Source organism: Lipophrys pholis, assembly GCF_963383615.2.
Source record: "Lipophrys pholis genome assembly, chromosome: 4".
NCBI classification, from domain to species: Eukaryota; Metazoa; Chordata; class Actinopteri; order Blenniiformes; family Blenniidae; genus Lipophrys; species Lipophrys pholis.
In genome coordinates this window covers 480,910-488,409 of record NC_137637.1, presented here as the reverse complement: position 1 = coordinate 488,409, position 7,500 = coordinate 480,910, and the positions used below count along the sequence as shown (strand labels likewise).

Here is a 7,500-nt window from a genome sequence, read left to right as displayed (position 1 = left end):
AGCATAGCGTCTCTCTGCTCTGCGCTAAGCTACTGTAGACTGTAGACCGAGCTGCTGGTGATGAGTATCAGTCACTTCAATCATGTTTAGCATGTAGCATCGCTGGTGTGTGAGCCTGAAACTCTTTAGCATGTAGCATGTAGCATCACTGGTCTGTGAGCATGAAACTCTTTAGCATGTAGCATCGCTGGTGTGTGAGCCTGAAACTCTTTAGCATGTAGCATGTAGCATCACTAGTGTGTGAGCCTGAAACTCTTTAGCATGTAGCATGTAGCATGTAGCACGATTGGTTGTTATGTTCTGAGCTGAACATGCTAGTGAGCGACATCGGACTAACTCAGCTGGTGATGAAGTTGCTGGTGATGAAGTTGCCGGTGTTGTACAAACTATCTTCCTCCTCCTCTTGATATTTTGTCAGAACATAATTTACAGTCTGACTTACTTTAGTTGTTCTCATTAATACTAAATCATCTCTAACCGCGGACGCCGCTCATCCTCTCTTAGCAGCTGTAGGCAAACTTGCTGATGGGTGACATCAGTAAATACTCACCGGGTTGTGTCGGGAATCCTTCACGAGTAGGAGTACTCCATGCAGTATTGGCAGTATCTATGCCGATACCAAACACTGGTATCGGTATCAGTGCAAAATAGAACCAATAACTGTGTCATTGAATAGAGTTGCTGTAATGGAGACACATTCAAATTTACAAAGTGAGATTGATGCAGACTTTTTACAAAGCCTGATATTCGATATATTTCAAGTTAACATGAGAAGAGTTGTACTTCTGTTGGATGTGAATTGTAGCAGAATTTATCTTATAATGGGGAAACAAACCAACATCCAGATGTGGAGCGTTTAACCAACTGAACTACCTGTTAGGAGAGGAAGGGGTTAAACTTCATCCTCACACTCTGTCTCAGAAGCTCATTACTCTCAGCTGGCCGACGTCCAGCAGCCTCAACAGTCTCTCCACAGTAATATTATGGTCTGTACTGCGATTCTCTGTCACCTCATAAATCTGGAGCTTTATGAGATGAGAACTCGGGGTTGGAAAGGTTGGAAAGGTTGGAAAGGTTGGAAAGGTTGGAAAGGTAGAACAAGCTGGAGCTTATATCAGAGATATTTATTGTAAAATACTGCAGCTGTTGCATTGTTGAAAACATTTGAAGTAACAGGGAGAAGCTCCAATATCCCACATCAGGAGAAGCAGCGTGTTTTATAACAATCAGCCAAATATGTGAAACCTCCACCTGGAAAAGCAGCGTCACTGTTTTTGTGGGAGAGAACGAGGAAGTTCAGAGGAAAACTTCATATTTTACTGCAGTAGATGAAGAAAAAAGCTCTTCTTCTTTACATAATGTGCAAAAGAAGCAAAAATGTGCATTAATCTGTTTCAGAGTGGACATTTCCTGTTCTCACACACACACACACACACACACACACACACACACACACACACACACACACATACACACACACACACACACACACACACACACACACACACACACACACACACACACACACACACACACACACACACACACACACTTCCCTGGATGTGCACCAGCATCACAGGCCAGAAACACATTGTGTAACTGACACTTGGGTCCAAGTGAGGTCAAACTGCAGAGTTCATCCAGACAGTGATGCTGAAACCTCACGAGTCGGCAGACACAAAACACTGATGCACATCAGGTCAGAGGTCAAACACACACTCTGAACACTGACAGGTCGACAGTGTGTGTGTGTGTGTGTGTGTGTGTGTGTGTGTGTGTGTGTGTGTGTGTGTGTGTGTGTGTGTGTGTGTGTGTGTGTGTGAGGCGGTTGTTTATGTGTTTTTATCATTTCCCAGCATGAGGGTTTCTCCTCCATATGACCCTCGGAGCTTCTCGTCTGCTTGCAGCTGATAGAGGATGTGTTGGGATGTGTTGTGATGTGTTGATATGTTGTGTTCAGATAAGAGCCTCACACTCCTCAACTGAACCGAGTGACGAGATGAAGGCTTGACGACAGAACGCAGATGAGGACAAACATCCATGTTGGATGATTTCACAGCTCTCATACAGAGAAAGAGGAAACATAGAGACCCGGGTAAACAACTGGAGGAAAGAAAGAGTGCAAAATATCAGCTGAATGAAATGTTAAGGTCAATATGGACAAACACTGAATTCAGATCAAAACAACGACGTCATTCCAAAGAGACCCGGTCGCTTAATTTGTTTGGTTTGTTTATCTGTGATGGGAAGATATATGGTGACTCTTCGTGTGTGTGTGTGTGTGTGTGTGTGTGTGTGTGTGTGTGTGTGTGTGTGTGTGTGTGTGTGTGTGTGTGTGTGTGTGTGTGTGTGTGTATTGGTCCTGTGTTGGCTGGTTGATTGGTTGGTTGGTTGGTTGGTTGGTTGGTTGGTTGGATGGTTGGTTGGTTGGTTGGTTGGTTGGTTGGTTGGTTGGTTGGTTGGTTGGTTGGTTGGTTGGATGGTTGGTTGGTTGATTGGTTGGTTGGTTGGTTGGTTGGTTGGTTGGTTGGTTGGATGGTTGGTTGGTTGATTGGTTGGTTGGTTGGTTGGTTGGTTGGTTGGTTGGTTGGTTGGTTACTTGGTTGCCCCCTGACCCCCAGCACAGGCAGCCTGCCTGTCTGGGAGTGTTTAATACATTTCCTATATTGGCTTGTGTGTCTGTTCCCCCGTCAGACGGTTCTAGTTCAGGTCACCGTCGAGTTCTGGAAGTTCCTGTTTTCTTCTCCTACGTTCGGATACAAACCTGCTGCACCTCCAGAAACAAATCCTTCCTCTGGACGAACTCGGGGCAGCGAGTCACATCTGATCCATCTCAAGTTAAATGGAAAACTACCTCCAGGGAGGGTTTCCGGGGCCGGGACGCCCCCTGTAGGACAGACGCCCGTGGCCTCGGGGGGAAACAAGAATTTCCATTCCACGGTCGGGTGACGCTCCAGATTGGCCGCCACGGCACCGCGGGATCTTTCAGTAGAAGACGTGATGCCAAGTCCAGGCAGTGGAAGGAAAACACTGGCAAGAAGCTGCACTTTTCTGTTTCTCTGTAACTCTGCCCGTCACTGTGAATCAGCCAGAGCAACACAAGAACTCCCCACAGCCGCTCCAGCCGCTCCAGTACAAGAACGTGTTGCAAACATCAGCCAGGAGCAAAATGCACGTTTTAATCCCGTCTTTACAGTGGACCAGTGTGAGTGCTTTTCAGAGCCAGAGATTCCAGAGATCAGCCCTCTGAGCCGCTCCCTGTCTTCCATACATATTAGCAGCATAAATACATCCTCATTTTCACATGTAGAGTTTCAGCTGCTCCAGGACACCGGCTGCACTGACACAGAAAACCTTCGCATTCAGGAAACATCGAGAACAAATAGAGGCTGAAGGAAGTTCAAAGACGGAGGCCATTTCTCATGTTTACATCTGAATATGAAACCCAGAGCTCCCAGATTCCTCGTTCCTGTGGATCATCATCATCATCATCATCATCATCATCATCATCATCATCATCATCATCATCATTATCATCATCATCATCATGTGCAAAACATGCAGTTTGCATCTGATGAAGCTCGATTTAATAGTTGGGAGTGTTGGAGTCTGTCCAGAGTCTGTCCAGCACAGTCTCCACAGTCTCCACAGTCTCCACAGTCTCCACAGTCTCCACAGTCTCCACAGTCTCCACAGTTTCCACAGTAATTCAATACAACTTCACTGATGTTCTACATTTGATGTCGTTCGTGTTCCACTCAGGGTTTCAGACTGATGGCAAAGTCAAAAAGATCCAGTTCTGTGAATTCATTTAATATATTAAGCAGGAATAACTGACATGAATATGAGACAAATGATTTGGAGTTTTTATCATTTCAACCATTTGTTCCGCAGTAACGCCGACGGAAACAAAGAATATTTTGACATTAAAAACTATTTCTGTATTTTTCTGTATTTTTGCAGAAATAGAGAACAACGGGTTCTAAACATTAACGATGGGAGAACACAGAGTTTACATGGAGTCGGACGAGTTTCGAGTTTTCACTGAAAATCGTAGCCGTGTCGACACGTCCGACCAATCAAACGCAGCGGGACAGTCAGCTGACGGCACACGAAGTACTACTTCTCCTAAACTGCAGTTACAGCTGGCAGATCCTCTAAAACAACAGGAAGTGCATCGTTAGCTCCCCTCTGCTAAAAGCATCAGACTGTGAAATCCCTCCACCTTCATCAATCTTCAGCAGAAAGTTTAAACAGCTTTAAATCAACATGCCAAGAACACGGATCAGTGCATGCTGACAACGGCCACCGGTGAAATATGACTCGAGGAGACAAACACCGCTTCTGTTTTACCTGTTTGAGACAAATCTGACGTGGAGGAAAAGACTGGAAATGTTGAAGAACAAGTAGAACTCTGTAACAACCCATCATGTCATCAAACAGAAAATCTTTAAACGCTGTTTGGTGTCTGAAATGTGAATATCCTGGAAGCAGAAATCTGCTTTGGCATTGTTACTGAAAATACTCTGTGATAGGTATGCACCAATGCTGCTTTTTTAAAGGGCCAGTACTCGTACCAACCTTTACCTATTGGTGATACTGAGTACTGACATGAGTACTTATTAAATACCATAAAGTCTAATTCATAATCCAAATGCAGATGATATGCGAAGGCTAAGCGTTGCTCAACTCAGCGTCTGTGTCGACGCTACGTCACTGACAGCAGCCGAGAAGGTTCCAGGATCCCGCGATGCGTAGCGTCTATCTGAAAACATTACGTCTAAAGTGAACAGCACATCATAAAGAGATGTTTAGATGATCAGCTTGGTTAAAGTTACAGCACTTTTTCTTTGTTCCATAAGAGATAATCTGATCTTTTTGGGGTTCCAGCGTGATTATACTGGATCTTCTAGAATTCAATAAAAAAGCTATAAAATGTATGTTTAGTTGAACTTGTCTTGCTTCTTTTAAACGGATCCTATATATATGACAGCTTGTGGACTTCCCAGGTCATTGGTTAACTTCCTCATTTCTCCCATAATCCTTTATTCCAAATCACGTGTGAACCACCGTGAAATAGGTCCTGCTCTTGTAGGATTTGAGTAAATATTAACCCAAGATGTCATTTCTGCTTCGGGTTTGTAATTTCAGCTTGAAATCGGATGTTTTTTTGTCACTGTGCTTCCTTAGGAATCACCTCCCAACTTGGCTTTACGATGAACTCACGGTGGAATAAGTTATATTGAACACGATGCAGCTTGTTTCACATGAGATTTATTTCAACCTTCCCCACAAATACATTGAGACCAACTATGAACCATAAAAGAAGTAGAATTGTAGTCAGGTTCGAACAATTTGATTATTTAAGAAACATTTGGCTCATAATGCTGGTTGGTTGGTTGGTTGGTTGGTTGGTTGGTTGGTTGGTTGGTTGGTTGGTTGGTTGGTTGGTCAGCCGGCCACCTGGCCAGCCGGTCGGTCGGTTGTTCGGTTGGTTGGTTGGTTGGTTGGTTGGTTGGTTGGTTGGTTGGTTGGTTGGTTGGTTGGTTGTTCGGTTGGTTGGTTGGTTGGTTGGTTGGTTGGTCAGCCGGTCGGTAGGTTGTTTGGCTGGGTGGTTGGTCGGCCAGCTGGTCGGTCGGTTGTTCAGTTGGTTGGTTGGTTGGAGAGGGAAGACTCATGTTTGGTATCATGCCAACAATATGAACACAGAGATGATTTCACAAACTAATTGACTGGAAACCTTTTGTCTCCATAGTTGACCATCAGTTGCTTCCTGCTTGATTGTTAAAACATCCTGTTTTTCTGGTTCTTGTTGGTTCTAACTGGAGGCTGGATTATTGTATGTTCACTAGTCATGCACATTGTAAAGTGTGGGGCGGTGTATCGGCTTTAAAAAGTGGGAATATTAAACATCCACTCTTATTGGCTTCATGGAAATGGAGAATTGTTTTGAAGCACTGATGTAACAGCAGACTTCCATCTTTACTTCTTTTCTGTTCCAGAGCAGTGAGAAGATGAAGTGACAGCAGGAGGATCTGAGCTTCACAGTGTGGACGATCCCAACATACCAAAGACAACAACAAAGTAAGATCAGAAGCTGAGATCCTGTTTACACCACAACCAATGACTGGAAACTGAAATGTTTTGCGTTTGAGTCGCCATAGAAACACCAGAAATACTGTAGTTTGCACATCAGGCCTCTAGTTGGTGCTGTGTTTGTGTAACAACCACACCCACCTGGTAAGACGTAAACAATCCAGCTGCTCTACACTGTCCTTGTTGGTTTAGGTGTTTGTTGGAGAACTGCTGTCAAAGTGAACAACGTGCGAGGATCCCTCCATTGTTATGGTTCATCTGATTCCAAGTGTGGAATGGTCAAAGTGCAGTAACTCTGTGTTTAGGAAAAGTTGCAGTGCATTTCAAAAAGGTTGCACTCTAGAAGCTGCAATTTTTGTGGATTCACAACAAGAACAAATACTAACCTTTAGCTACTTGCCGATTTTGAGTACAGATACAAGTACTTATTAAATGCCATGAAGCCTAATTTATACTGCGGTAAGCGAAGGCTATGCGTTGTGGCAAACTACTTCAGCTTCTGCATCGATGCTACACAACGCCAACAGCCTGGAAGGCTCAAGAATACGACTGAATCTACATTAGCATAGCGCAGAGAGTAGCGTCTCTCTCCGCTCTGCGCTATGCTAGTGTAGACTGTAGACCGAGGGACGGAGCTGCTGGTGAGGAGTATCAGTCACTTTTATCATGTTTAGCATGTAGCATCGCTGGTGTGTGAGCCTGAAACTCTTTAGCATGTAGCATGTAGCATCACTGGTGTGTGAGCCTGAAACACTTTAGCATGTAGCATGTAGTATTGCTGGTGTGTGAACCTGAAACACTTTAGCATGTAGCATGTAGCACAGGTCTGTTTTACGTGCTGAATGCTAACGTGCTATGAGCTAACTGCTGATGAAGTTGCTGGTGATGAAGTTGCCGATGATGAAGTTGCTGGTGATGAAGTTGCTGGTGATGAAGTTGCTGGTGAGGAAGTTGCTGGTGATGAAGTTGCTGGTGTTGTACAAACTATCCTCCACCTCCTCTTGATATTTTATGAGAAGATCATTTGCATTCCGTCTTGCGTTTGTCACTCACTCATTTTAAAGAGCTTGTAAACCGAAGACGTTGCTCGTCATGCCTGCGGTTGACGTTGCCGACGGATCACGTCACGTAAAACTGGCCAGGTTGTATGAGGGAGGGTTCACCAGGAGCAGTACTCCGTACAGCAGAGGTCTCCTGCCCTGGTCCTCCAGGACCCCTGTCCTGCAGGTTTAGCTCCTCCCAGTTGCAGCACAGCTGATTACAATGAGGGGCTCGTTATTGCTCTTTTCCCAACCTTGGTGATGACATCATCATTAGATTCAGGTCTGCTGAAGCAGGGAGGAGCTGAAACCTGCAGGACAGGGGTCCTCCAGGACCGAGGTGGGAGACCTCTGCCGTACAGCA

The 7,500-nt window shown here is 44.8% G+C and overlaps 1 protein-coding gene across 4 annotated transcripts in view; it reads left to right on the top strand.

Moving 5' to 3' along the window:
* Nucleotides 1-7,500, top strand: part of ripor3 (RIPOR family member 3) — a 61,324-nt gene that overhangs the window by 13,686 nt on the left and 40,138 nt on the right. For 3 of the 4 annotated variants that reach the window (XR_013935271.1, XM_080461281.1, XM_080461279.1), the window contains exon 2: nucleotides 6,003-6,084. The gene's annotated coding sequence lies outside the window, so the exon portion shown is untranslated. The remainder of the gene's footprint in view (nucleotides 1-6,002; nucleotides 6,085-7,500) is intronic. The other variant, XM_080461280.1, reaches the window with a different exon arrangement.